The sequence below is a fragment of the Balaenoptera acutorostrata genome, chromosome 6 (assembly GCF_949987535.1).
Source record: "Balaenoptera acutorostrata chromosome 6, mBalAcu1.1, whole genome shotgun sequence".
NCBI classification, from domain to species: Eukaryota; Metazoa; Chordata; class Mammalia; order Artiodactyla; family Balaenopteridae; genus Balaenoptera; species Balaenoptera acutorostrata.
Genome location: NC_080069.1, coordinates 113,391,062 through 113,405,283, shown reverse-complemented (window position 1 = coordinate 113,405,283; position 14,222 = coordinate 113,391,062). Strand labels below are relative to the sequence as shown.

Genomic DNA, 14,222 nt, shown 5'->3' with positions numbered 1-14,222 from the left:
AAGTAGCAAGAGAGTCAAGTCTCAAAGATGCTGTAGCAGGCCAATTCTTGTGGGTTTGCAGCTCTTTAAAATTAAACCACAAAGAAGTTATTTTTTAAAATCATACAATCTTAATCTCAGCTTTTTTCTTTTTTTCTGGCTTTGAGATTTGTTTCCCTGCAATGGTTTTCATATGAACTTCTCACAGCCTATCCCTGGGAAGGGTAGGACAAATCTAACAAAACTCAATGGAAAATCATCCCGTCTTTAGAAAAATAAATTCCTTTCCACCACTGCTAATTGCTAAACAATAGATGTGTCTTTGTTTAAGTCTCACTTTGAATTTGGGGGCTGTTTCTTTTAATTATTTTAGTGAGCTAAGAGAACCATATTAATTTAATCCTTCTGAATAATTTCAGCTTAGCTTTAAAAACCAAAAAGAAAATATAACTTAATCACCTTGGGCCTACAGCACATAAAGGCAAGAAAAACCAGCTTATCTAATAGTCACTTTTAGGCAAATTTTAACCCATAATGCCTGTGACAATTAACTTCTTTAAACTATGAAGTGACTCTTTTACTTCAATTCCAGATGAACTATAAAAGATAGCTTAACTATACGAATATAATAACTCATAAGACAAAAGTTTTTTAATTTTTAAAAAGATTTTAAAAGTTTTAATCTTTAAAAATTGTGGTTAAATGTACATAACATAAACTTTACCATTTTAGCCATTTTTAAGTGTATAGTTCTGTGGCTTTAAGTACATTCACATTGTGCAACCATCACCACCACCCATCTCTAGAACGTTTTCATCTTCCCCAACTGAAACTCTGTACCTATTAAATTCCAACTCCTATTCCCCCAGGCAACCAACATTCTACTTTGTCTCTATGAATCTGACTACACTAGGTACCGTACATAAGTAGTAGAACCATATGGTATTTATACTTTTATGGCTGGCTTATTTCACTTAGCATAATGTCTTCTAAGTTCATCTATGTTGCAGCATGTGTCTGAATTTCCTTTCTTTTTAAGGTCAAATAGCATTCCATGGTTTGTATATACCACCTTTTGTTTATCCATTCACTGGTCAATAAAAGTTCTAAAAGCCTAATTTTAACTTTATAGGATCTTCATGATAAAACTCACAAAATCAATACAGAAAAGTGCCTAAAGATGACAGCCAATGTTCTCAGAGTTACTTCTCACTTTCTCAATGACTAATCAAGCTTCATTAAGACTTTTTAAAGTTAACAGTCTGGTATTACATTGAAAAACCAACTGGGATTTGAACTCCTTAATCCTTTTTGATTTAATTTGGACAATGTTATAGTTTCAGGTTTCTCATACATAAAATGAGGGGAACAAACCCTTTCTACTCTTTTGTGAATGAGAATATCCAGGAAAGGGGTGGGGGGAGGGAATGCCAGGTGCTTCTCAGTCCTAATCCATGATGTAAGCATAATTAGTTCCATTTTTACAAATGAAGAAACTGAGAATCAGAATCCTTAAGTATCTTACCTTCAGTCATATATGAAGTAAGTTCAAGACTTGGGATATCTATATCTTTCTGATTCCAAAGTTCATACTCTACCCGCTATATCTTGATACTTTTAATGAAAGGTACAAAAAGTAAGAAGTGGGGATGAAATGCACATAAGACAATTCATTTAACTCTGTGTTGATTATCTGAGTGCAATACTGCTGACACCTGAAAAAAATAAACCATATAAGTGGTTTTCCCATGTTCCTTTGGCTATTTCAGGAAACAGCACTTTAGTTTTTTGCAGAACTCTAGGTATGCTGGCTTTATGCCCCTTCAACACAGTATCTCTGCAGCTAAATTTGAAAATTATTTGGATGCCATTGCCCCAAGAGAAACCCACCTCTGGGAACACAGGGAGAGTTAGTTAATGTTAATGTATTGGCCAAAAAGTTCGTTCGGGTTTATCCACAAGATGTTATGGGAAAACCTAAATGAACTTTTTTGCCAACCCAATATTACTCATTCACAAGGTCAGATTATACTTCAAACCTCAGTAATATACATTTTTTGTAAAAGTATCCTTGTATTTACTTTTTCTGGAATGGATTTCTAAAGCATAATATAATTTACACTAGCTTTCTATAAATATAAAAACATAAATATTTTTAAGCAATGCAGGATTTCCTAAAAAATTTTTCTGGACTTCTCTGGTGGTGTGGTGTTTAAGAATCCGCCCGCCAATGCAGGGGACATGGGTTCAATCCCTGGTCTAGGAAGATCCCACATGCCCTGGAGAAACTAAGCCCGTGTGCCACAACTACTGAGCCCATGTGCTGCAACTACTGAAGCCTGTGCACCTATAGCCCGTGCTCCACAAGAGAAGCCACTGCAGTGAGAAGCCCGTGCACCGCAACAAAAAATAGCCCTCGCTCGCCGCAACTAGAGAAAGCCTGCGCGCAGCAACAAAGACCCAACTCAGCCAAAAAACAAAACAAAAAACCAAAAAAAAAAACCACTTTTCCTGTTTTCAGGAAATTAGTCAATATAGTTCCTTCTCATCCACAGCGAAGAATATGTATCTATTCCACTTAGAATATCAATCTGTCTATACTTTGATCTGAAATGTTTAAACTATGTGAATTTGATGCTAAGTAAGCAAATCATTTGATAGATAACCAAAGCCTGAGATTAATGCAGTAAATATGGTTTCTCTTTTCCATGACCTCTGATTTTCAAGGGAATGTGTGTAGACAAACCATGAATGTTTGGCAGAAGACACACAAGTTTTCTGAATCTTCTGATACAAGAATGCCCTGGGCTTCCCTGGTGGTGCAGTGGTTGAGAATCTGCCTGCCAATGCAGGGGACACGGGTTCGAGCCCTGGTCTGGGAAGATCCCACATGCCGTGGAGCAACTGGGCCTGTGAGCCACAATTGCTGAGCCTGCGCGTCTGGAGCCTGTGCTCTGCAACAAGAGAGGCCGCGATAGTGAGAGGCCCGCGCACCGCGATGAAGAGTGGCCCCCGCTTGCCACAACTAGAGAAAGCCCTCGCACAGAAACGAAGACCCAACACAGCCATAAATAAAATAAATAAATAAATTTAAAAAAAAAAAAAAAAAAGAATGCCCTGGTCCATAGTTATACAAGGATGGTGGGACATTTGTTAAGTGTGTTGAATAGGGGGTGGGCAACCAAAAAACATTTACTGAGCACTTTCACGCACAGCACTGGGATAGGCACCATGTAAGAAGATAAAAGAATTCACATATATTTAATTTAGTTTCACAGACTTTTTTAAACCTATCTAAAAAGTTCTTTTCTCACAACCCAAAAGCAAAAAAATAAAGATATAAAAAAAGATGTTTCTGCTACGGAACAATTTTTTTATCTAAGAATTGGCTTTTGAGGTTAGATAGAAATCAGATTTTTCTTCAATTCACAGAGAACTCAACAGGTAACTACAATAAAGATACAACTATTTCTCTTTTGCAGGTATATCAGAGGTCTATTCATAGGAAATCATGTATCACAGCAAAAAAGATTTACATGACATGTTTCTACTCTCACCTTGCCAGAATCCACTTATCAGCACATTTAAAGGGCATGAGAGGACTTCCCTGGTGGCGTAGTGGTTAAGAATCTGCCTGCCAATGCAGGGGACAAGGGTTCGAGCCCTGGTCTGGGAAGATCCCACATGCCGTGGAGCAACTAAGCCCGTGAGCCACAACTACTGAGCCTGCGCTCTAGAGCCCATGAGCCACAACTACGGAAGCCCACGCGCCACAACTACTGAAGCCCGCCCGCCTAGAGCCTGTGCTTCACAGCAAGAGAAGCCACCGCAACGAGAAGCCCGTGCACCGCAACGAAGAGTAGCCCCCGCTCGCCGCAACTAGAGAAAGCCCACGCGCAGCAACGAAGACCCAACGCAGCCAAAAATAAATAAATAAAATAAATAAATTTATTAAAAAAAAAAAGCATGAGAATTTATTACCCTATGGTAAAAGTATTAAAATGATTAACTCATGGCTCTTCACAGTAGTATTATACAAATGCCCAACATTTAATCCAATTTAGCCTTGAATGCTGTCTCTTAATACCCATAATGATATTTAAAATACATTCCCAAAGAAAGATTCTGTGTATCAATTCCTTTTCCTGACACAAGGGGCACCCTCAGAAGCTGGAAAACAAGATGATAACCACAGATTCCTGGTTATAATTACCAAAGTGTATAAATAAGGAAAAATGGGAAAAAGAAATTTTTAAAATAGTCAAATTATTGTTAAGCTTTGAGAGTTAATAACATTCTGTTAACGTTACCACAGAAACTAATTTGCTAATGTACCTTAAGAGATGCCATATTTGGGACTTCCCTGGTGGTCCAGTGGCTAAGACTCCACGCTCCCAATGCAGGGGGCCTGGGTTCGATCCCTGATCAGGGAACTAGATCCTGCATGCCACAACTAAAAGATCCCGCATGCTGCAACTAAAAATTCTGCATGTCGCGACTAAGACCCGGCTCAATCAAATAAATAAATAAATAAACATTAAAAAAAAAAAAAAGAGAGAGATGCCATATTTTATTATGGAGAAAAATTTTTTGCCACAAAGATTAATAGATGCCAAGGAGTAGTGATTTATTACACAAAAGCTGATGCAACCTTAACTGGAGATAAGTAACAACCATGCATTAACTCCAAAGAGGTGCAAACCTCCAAATCTGGCAGCACGGCCACACAATTAAGAAGATATACTTCTCATGTTTTACAACCAAGGTAATATATACTATTTAATGTCAAGCATGAACTTAAGTACAAATTTAGGGCTTTATTTTTACTATTTTATGATCCTCGGAAAAAGGGATTTGGAGGAAAAGTTAGGCCTTATAGAACTCTACTAGATAGAAAGAACAGCCTTCAAAAAGTTCTGGTGATTACCTCAGAGTACTATAGTTGCTTTGGCAAGAGGAAAACTTCCAGGCTAAATTCTATAGAGTGTTCATGACTTGCAAACTGCCGTATTTGGTCAGACTTTGCACATGAAGAGAAACAAGGCAGTTAGGGGTCAACAAAAGTCGTTATAAGTTTGTCTATCCAGTATTGCTTTGACTTACAATTCTTCTAAAGAATAAGGATCTCAGGGTCAACACAAAACTGGAAAGGGTCGGGGGAGTCCAGGTAACCATTTTATGCCAAAAGAAACAGCTGTTAAATTCGTATGTTTTATCATGTATACCCATGGAGAGCCAAGTCCTTGGCCTTGGATTTTCTTTCTCTAGAATCTAACCACGGAAAATCAATAAAACAAGGCAGTTACATACAAAGCACCCAAATGTCGTGCCAAACTCTGCTTTCTGTACACTGGTTAAATTAGCACTTCTTTAACGTTGGAGTTCTATCTCCAAGAAAGATTATTTAAGTTTTATATACATTCATTTCACATGCTTGAGAAGTGTGATATCTGATTATATTGACAACTACAAAGATAACACTTGGGCAGCATATGCTAGAACCTCAGCACATCAGTATCTATAAAGACACTCAACAGTAGAATTGATTTAAACTAATCATTTTCTGAAACCTGTACTCAAAGGTCACTTGTTAAAATAATCACTGTGAAATGGTGAGACCTTCAAAGTAGGCTTCACTTAAGCTGGAAACACTTTAGCTGGAAACATGCGCTACAAAAGATAATGACTTCTTTAAAAGAATCTGGGCTGTAAAGTTTAGCTGGAAATATACTCAGTAGTAGAAAATGACTTCTTTAAAGAATCTAGGCTATGGGACTTCCCTGGTGGCACAGTGGTTAAGAATCCACCTGCCAATGCAGGGAACATGTGTTCATGCCTTGGTCCAGGAAGATCCCACATGCCAAGGAGCAACTAAGCCCGTGCGCCACAACTACTGAGCCTGCGCTCTAGAGCCTGCAAGCCACAACTACTGAGCCCATGTGCCACAACTACTGAAGCCCGTTCTCCACAAGAGAAGCCACCGCAATGAGAAGCCTACACACTGCAACTAGAGAAAGCCCGCACGCAGCAACGAAGACCCAACGCAGCCAAAAATAAATAAATTTATATTAAAAAAAAGAATGTAGGCTGTAAAGTTTAGATACGTTTACGAAAAACCAAGTCCCCTCATGTAGATAATGTGAATACACTTCTTCCAATATGCAGTAGAAAAGATAGGAAACAGGTGCCTTCACTTTTACAGAGTCCCACTAGACTACCATTTTATCCAGGTTAAGCACCTGTAAACTGCTAATAAAACATTATGCCAAAATCAACTATACCTCAATAAAAATTTTTTTAAAAGTAAAAAAACAAACAAAAAAACCCCACTATGCCAAAGAATGCCAAAATGTATATAGTTGATAGGTTAACTACCCAAATATATACCTTAATACCGATGAGCTGTTAATTAACTGTAAAATGAGTTATAAAACTGAAATGAAAAGTGTTCCACAACATAGCAATAGTTCAATTCTAATTACAAAGTTGAGTTGATAAAGCTATATGTGAATCTTAAATGTTACCAATAAATACAAATCAATCACGGATTCAAATTTCATTAATGGAAACAGACGTCTACAAAGGAAGATTATAAAGAACTCTGTCCCTTATTCATTTTGTTTTTATAACTAAATTGGAATAAAAGCCTTAAATATATATTAAAATAGCACCTTATACACGCTAGAATTAAGGCCAGCAGGTCCTTCGTTAAAAAAAAATTGAACGTGCACTCCCTTGGCTCCTAAGCTTTTTTTCAACTTTCCAAACATCAGTTTTATGTGGAAACTCAGTTCAATTTACTCTCTTTGGTTTTTTCTCTTCCTAAATAAACAAAGCAGCTGGAAACAGACACACTCGCGACTTACTACTCCAGGCACATGTATGTGAATACAGGTATTTACCTGAATGAACATATCAAATGAACTGTGAAACCCGTCCCTGGCAGTTTTTTTTTCCCACTGACAAACAAAAAAGCCAAAAGATCTCCAATTCAAGCTAGAACAAGATTTAAACTAACGGAGCACTTGTAGCATGAGCACCAGCAGCATGCTCACTTATCACTTAACACGGTCTGCTAGGACTTTTAGTCCAAGATAAAGTATGGAGATGACTTTAAAAGCAGGTGCATATGATTACAATCCGAATGTTAGAAGAGAAGGAACACCAAAGTACTACCAGGTAATGGACAGAGAACTCCTGGAACTCATGGGGTTATCCTCGGGCTTTGTTGAACACCAAAAGCCCTGAAGGTTGCTGGGAATCAAGATACAGCAATGAAGTATCGGGGGCAGATACTTAAAGTATCTGGGGAGAGGGGTATACCGGGGACACTTCGATTGCAGGCGGGTTAAATGAGACAGAAACGTCAACACGAGATGGCAGACCGACACTAGCATAAAGCAAGCCTTTCAAATTAGGCGCAGCGCAAGAAGCTAGCCTGAGGCCGAAGCCAGCCTAAGTCACAGGTACAGGCCCAGCGGGCAATGGGGAGAAACTGAGGCGGAGGGAGCGGCCAGATTCCCAAATAGGACCTGTCCCCAGACGTGTAAGTCAAGAGACAAACCGGCTTTGCTGGGGGGCGAGAGAGACGGCCGCAAGTGAAGGACTGGGAAGATTCACACCCACCCAGACAGGGGGAACCGGTTTGGGCAGGGGCTGCCGGAGCGTTCCCGCTTGCGCATGCGTCCTCCCCCGACGGCCGCGACTCCCCCTCCCCCCCAATCACTGCTCCCCTCAGAACCCGGCTAGTCGAGGGAGCTGAGCGCAGTCACGCCTGCCCCGCTCCACAGAATGAGAACACGGCTTGGCCTCCCGCAGGGGCCGTCGGAGGATCCCCCCGGGCTTGGTGGATGGAAGGGTGGGAGGAGGAGGGGGGGGAAACATGGCCCTACCCGACCCGCCGTCTCCTCCTCCGCGGCCCGCCGTTCGCCGTCCGGGAGGCTCCGCCGCCTGGGCCTCCCCAGCCGCCCTGCCCCCGCCCTCCCCGCCCCCTACTCACGTGAGAGAGGCTCCTTCCGCCCTCCGCCCCGCCTACTGCCCTGCCTCATAGGCCCACGGCAAAGCCAAGCGGCCCCATTGGCCCAACAACAGGCGGCGGGGGCGTACTTCCTTTCCTCGAAGCCCCTCCTGGGTTTTTAGCCCGCCTCCGGAGTCTGCGTCTGCGCGGAGTCTGCACTCAGGGAGCTGGACTCAACGCCGTGCTGTGTCCGCGCTTGGGCCGATAGCGGCTCTGTGCCTGCATCAGGGACTGGAAGCAGGATTGGCGGGGGGAGCAGGCTGGGTAGTACCTGTTGCACCTGAGAGGGGTACAACCCTAAAGACACTGGTGCTAGAGCACGGAATCCCTTGCTCACCTTTAACGTTCAAATGCTGTTTCTAAAGCAGCCCTTAATGATGTAACCCAACTCACCTGCCCTTTATTGAGGGCGCAAAAGGTGCCAAGGATTGTGATAGATAGGTTCTTTTACAGGTAGGTCACTTGGCTTTACCACAAACCTTGAGAATATCATTGAGAATGATATGATTTTTTTTCTCATTTTGTAAGGGAGTCCAGCCTAAGCAACAGAATTCAGTCCGTAAGTCAAAACTTCTGACTTTGAAGTCAAGGGGGACTGGCTACAGCACAGCTACCTCGAGGTATTTGAGACACACAGAATAGAACAGAAATGAACAAGGTGGTTTCATACTGCTACTCAAAGATGGGGCTGGGATTTTATTTAAAAATTATTCGAAAGTGATATACAGAGCAACGGCAGTAGAATGAAGTTTAAAGTCCCTGTCCTGAATGAATTTACAATGTAGTTGGAAACAAAAATAATGATTATTAAAGGTGCTAATTAAGTCTTGACAATTTATGAAATCTTTCTACAGCCTCTCCCTCATTCTTCTTTCTTTATTCAAATAGCATATGCTCTTTTCCTGGTAAATGAGTCATTCGCAAAGTTTTCCTGTAGATATTGCATCTAAATCAACCAGAGAAAAAGCAAAAAAAAGCTGTGTTCTGTTGCAGTCCTCTTTGTGACTTGTCTATTATAATAGACTTGGCTGCACTCCCGCAGGAAAATAGCTTTCTTCCTTTTCTCCTCATAGAGTTATGTAACAAAAATGCACACCCATTTTAAAGTATTTAAACAACAGATAAAACATTAGGAAGAAAGTAAAATCCCCTGAAATCCTGGCACTCTTGACAAAACCACTTTTAATAGTTTGGTGACCATACATTCATGTATTTCTTGATTCATATGTATTACCCCAATATATACATAAACCTTAACATATATTTTTTAAATAAAATTTTATTACAGAATCACTACAGTATGCCCTGGAGAAAAATATAAAATAGGGACAACCTAAAATAAAAAACAAAAATATCACATTCCCAATACAAATATTAATACTTTAATATGTAGCCTTCTTTGTGTGTCTATATATTGTTTTTCAAAATGAGATCACACAGTTAAGCAGTCTGCTTTATTCAATTAACAATATCTACCTTACCATTTCACTAAATTTTCCTCTCATCTCATTCCTAGATCGCATTCAAATTTTCTAACAACCTAAAAATATTTTTACAACTGGCTTTTCCAAATCAGTAATATCACTTCAGTAAATTTTCCTCTCATCTAATACCTAACTATAATCAAATTTTCTGTTGCCCAAAATATACTTTTTTACAGCTAGTTTTCCCAGATCAGCATCCAATCCAGGCCCACATGTTGTATCTGGTTGTGATGTCCCTTAAGTATTTTCTAATCTACCACTTAAGAAAAAAAATGGAAAGACACTGGCTTATTGAAGAAATCAGTCCAGTTGAAGTGCAAAATTTCCCACCTTCTGGATCTGAATGGTTGCTTCCTCAAGAAGTCACTGAATTTGTTCCCTTAGACCTTGTATTTCCTGGAAACTGGAATTTATATCTCAAGCTCAATGGATTGATGTGGTAAGCTGGAGGCAGAATGGGAAGGTCCTTGAATGCTTAAATAAGGAAAATGAAGTTCAATCTATAAATACAGGGTGCCTTTAGAGGTTTCTAAGGATAGTGCCAATATCAGATTTGAGTTTTTTTAAAATTTCATTCTGGTAGGAGTAGAGAAGGGAAAACAGGGAGTAAATAGAACACTTTGGAGGCTGCCTAAGTTCAGAAAGGCCTGAACTAGGGCAAAAGAAAGGGGGGGAAAAAAGGAACCAGGTTTGAAAGACATATCTTCAAGTTTGTTGATTCTTTCTTCTGCCTGCTCAAATCTGATTTTGAACCACCTAAGTGAATTTATTTCTCTCTATTATTATATTTTCAACTCCAGAATTTCACTTAAGTTCCTTTTTATAATTTCTGTTTCTTTAATGATATTCTCATTTTTTTGTACATTTTCCAGACTTCATCCATGTTTCATTTTAGCTCAATGAGCAACTTTAAGACAGTTTTAAAGTCTCTGTCTAAATGCCATATGATATCACTTATATGTGGAATCTCAAATATGACACAGATGAACTTATTTATGAAACAGAAACAGACTCACAGACATAGAAAAAACTTATGGTTATCAAAGGGGCAAAAGGGTGGGGGAGGGATAAATTAGGAGTTTGGGATTAACAGATACAAACTACTACATATAAAATAGATAAACAACAAGGTGCTACTTTATAGCACAGGGAACTATGTTCAATATCCTGTAATAAACCATAATGAAAAAGAAAAAAATATATACATATATAAAAATTGAATCACTTTACTGTACACCTGAAACTAACACAACATTATAAATCAATTATACTTCAATAAAAATAAAATACAGAACTCTAGTATTTGGGAACAAGGTTCTTATTTCCCACCCTGGCTCCAGCAAGTCATACCAGGAATATGAACATGACTGCCTACACAGGGTTGAGGAGTAGGAACGAGTAGGTGCTATCACACTAAAGGCTCACACTGACTGAAATTAACCTCAATTGACCAACCAAATTTTCCCCTGGAAAATGCAAGCATTCAAATAGACTCCAGAGTTCCAAAATAGTTACTTCAGACAGTTTCTGCCAGTACGATTGTTGTTTAGGTAAAGAGATGGATTCCATGTTCTTCCTACTCCGTCTGAGGAACAGAAAAAAAAAAGAAGAAATGTGAAAGTGAACAGAGCCTAAAAGATCTGTAGGACACTGTCAAGAGAAACAACATACCACTGTAAGCATCCCAAGAGGAGAAAAGAGAGAAAGGGGAGAAAGGATAATAATCTAACTGTAGAAAGCCAAAGAAAAGAGAGAATCCTAAAAGCAACAAGAGAGAATACTCATCACATATAAGGGATCTTCAATAAGATTATCAGACAATTTCTCATCTTAAATCTTAGAGGCTGGAAGACAGTGGGTTGATAATATTCAAAGCAATGAAAGAAAAGGACTGTTGACAGATCTGTATCTAGCAAAATTGTCCTTCAAAAATGAGGGAGAAATTAAGACATTCTCTGATTTTAAAAAAAGCTAAGGGAGTTCATTACCACTAAAACCACCCTTCAAGAAATGCTGACGGGAATCCTTCACATTGAAATGAAAGGATGCTCAACAATATTTAAAGCCATATGAAGAAATAAAGATCTCTGGTAAAGATAAATGTATGGGCAATTATAGAATTATTATTGTAATTATTGTTTAACTCCATTTTTATTTTCTACATGATTTAAAAGACAAATGCATAAAAATATTAGTCTAATTTATTACACACACAATGTATAAAGATGTAATCTGTAGCATCAAGAACAGAAAGAGGAGACAGAGCTGTACAGGAGAGTTTTTGTATGCTACTGAAGTTGGTATCAATTTAATTATATTGTTATAAATTTGGGCTGTTAAATGTAATTCCTATAGCAACCACAAAGGAAATGTCCATAGAATATACACAGAAGGAAATCAGAGATAAATCAAAACTTTTCACTACAAAAAATCAAACACAGAAAAAAGCAGTAATGGAAGAAATGAAAGACACAAAAGCTATAAGGCCTATAGAAGACAAATAGCAAAATGGCAGAAATAAGTCCCTCCTTATCTGTAGTTACTTTAAATGTAAATGGCATAAACTCTCCAATCAAAAGACAGAGATGGGCAGAATGGATAAAACAAAAACAAAAACATGATCCATCTATATGCAGTCTAGAAAATACTCACTTTAGATCCAAAGATATTAACAAGTTAAAAGTGGAAAAAAAAAGAAAAGAGAAGATATTCCATGCAAGTACTAACCAAAAGGGAGCTGGGGAGGTTATACTAAGGTCATACAAAATGACTTTAAAAAGGTTACAAGAGACAAAGAAGGTCATTATATATTAATAAAAGGTTCAAAAGACCAAGATTATATAAAAATTATAAACATTTACATAACTAGAGGAGACTTTCAAAATATATGAAGCAAAAATGACCAGAATTAAAGGGAGGAATAAACAATTCTACAATAATAATTAGAAACTTCAACAGCCGACATTCAATAATGAATAGAACAACCAGATAAAGAAAAGTTAGGCGTTAGAGGACTTGAACATCACAATAAACCAACTGAACCTAACAGAAGTGTACAGAACATTCCACTGAACAGCAGAATACACATTCTTTTCAAGTTCACATGGGACATTCTCCAGGACAGGCCATACATTAGGCCATAAAACAAGTGTCAATGGATTTTAAAAGATAGGTATTATACAAAGTATCTTCTCCAACTACAATGGGATGAAGTTAGAAATCAGTAACAGAAGGAAAACTGGAAAATTCACAATATGTGGAAATTAGAAATACATTCTTAAAGAACAAATGGGTCAAAGAAGACCTGAAAAGGGAAATTAGAATGTACCTGAAAATGAGTAAAAATGATAAAAACATACAAAACTTATAGGATACAATGCAAACAGTAATTAGAGAAATTTATAGTTGTAAATGGCTACATTAAAAAACAAGAAAAATCTCAAAATAATACCCTAACTTTATACCTTATGAAATATGAAAAAGAACAAACTAAACCCAAAGCTAGCAGAAGGAAGGAAATAAAACGGAAAGGAAATAAACCAAAATAAAAGAAAGAGAGAGAAAAAAAAAAATCAATGAAACCAAAAGTTGTTTCTTTGAAAAGATCAACAAAAATCAACCTAGAAAACAATGGGCAAATTCCTTGAAACACACAAATTATTTATTATAAATGGATTCCAGAAAAATTAGAAAATCTCAACATACTTATAACAAGAGATTGTGTAATCAAAAACCTCCCAAAAAAGAACAGTCTTGCACCAGATGGCTTCACCAGTGAATTGTACCAAATATTTAATTTAATTAAAATATTTAATTAAGAATTAATACCAATCCTTCTCAAACTCTTCCAAAAAACTGAAGAAGAGGGAATGCTTTCTAATCTCATGAGGCCTTCATTATCCTGACACCAAAGCTAAGCAAACGCATCACAAGAAAATTATATACCAATGTTTCTTATGCATATAGGTGCAAAAATCCTCAACAACATAAAAGGAAATCAAATCCAATAGCATGCTAACAGGATTATTCCCCATGACCAAGTGGGATTTATCCCAAGAATGCAAGAGTGGTTTACCATAAGATCAACCAATGTAATATATCTCATTAATAAGAACTAAGGAAAAAAAACTCATGATCATCTCAATTGATGCTAAAAAGTCATCTGACAGAATACAGTGCCTTTTCATGATAAGCTCTTTCAGAAAAGTAGTCATAGAGGGAAAATTCCTCAACATGATAAAAGTATCTGTGAAAAACCCACATCTAAATCAGTAGCTTACCTACGCCTCTAAGAACAACTCATGAACAAGTCAAGGATGCCTCCTTTCACTGCTGCTATTCAACATTGTAGTGGAAGTTCTAGCCAGAACTATTAGACAAGAAATAAAAGGCATCCAAATTGTAAACGAAGAGGTAAAACTATATTCACAGGCAACATAATCATATATATAGAAAAACCCAAAGAATCCACAAGAAAGCTTGTAGAGCCAAAAAACAAATTCAGAAGCATTGCTGGGTACAAGACCAACACCAAAAATCAGTTGTGTTTCTACACACTAGCAACAATATGAAAATAAAATTAAGAAAGCAATTTCATTTATAATATTATCAAAAAGGATTAAATACCCTGAAAACTAGAAAACACTGCTGAAATTAATGAAGACCTAAGTACATGGAAAGACATTTCATATTTAGACAGGAAGACTTAAAATTAAGATGGCAATATTACCCAAAGTGATCTA

The 14,222-nt window shown here is 37.8% G+C and overlaps 1 protein-coding gene across 1 annotated transcript in view; it reads right to left on the bottom strand.

Moving 5' to 3' along the window:
- Window positions 1-14,222, bottom strand: part of RABGAP1 (RAB GTPase activating protein 1) — a 159,329-nt gene that overhangs the window by 144,027 nt on the left and 1,080 nt on the right. The gene's annotated exons all lie outside the window — the stretch shown is intronic.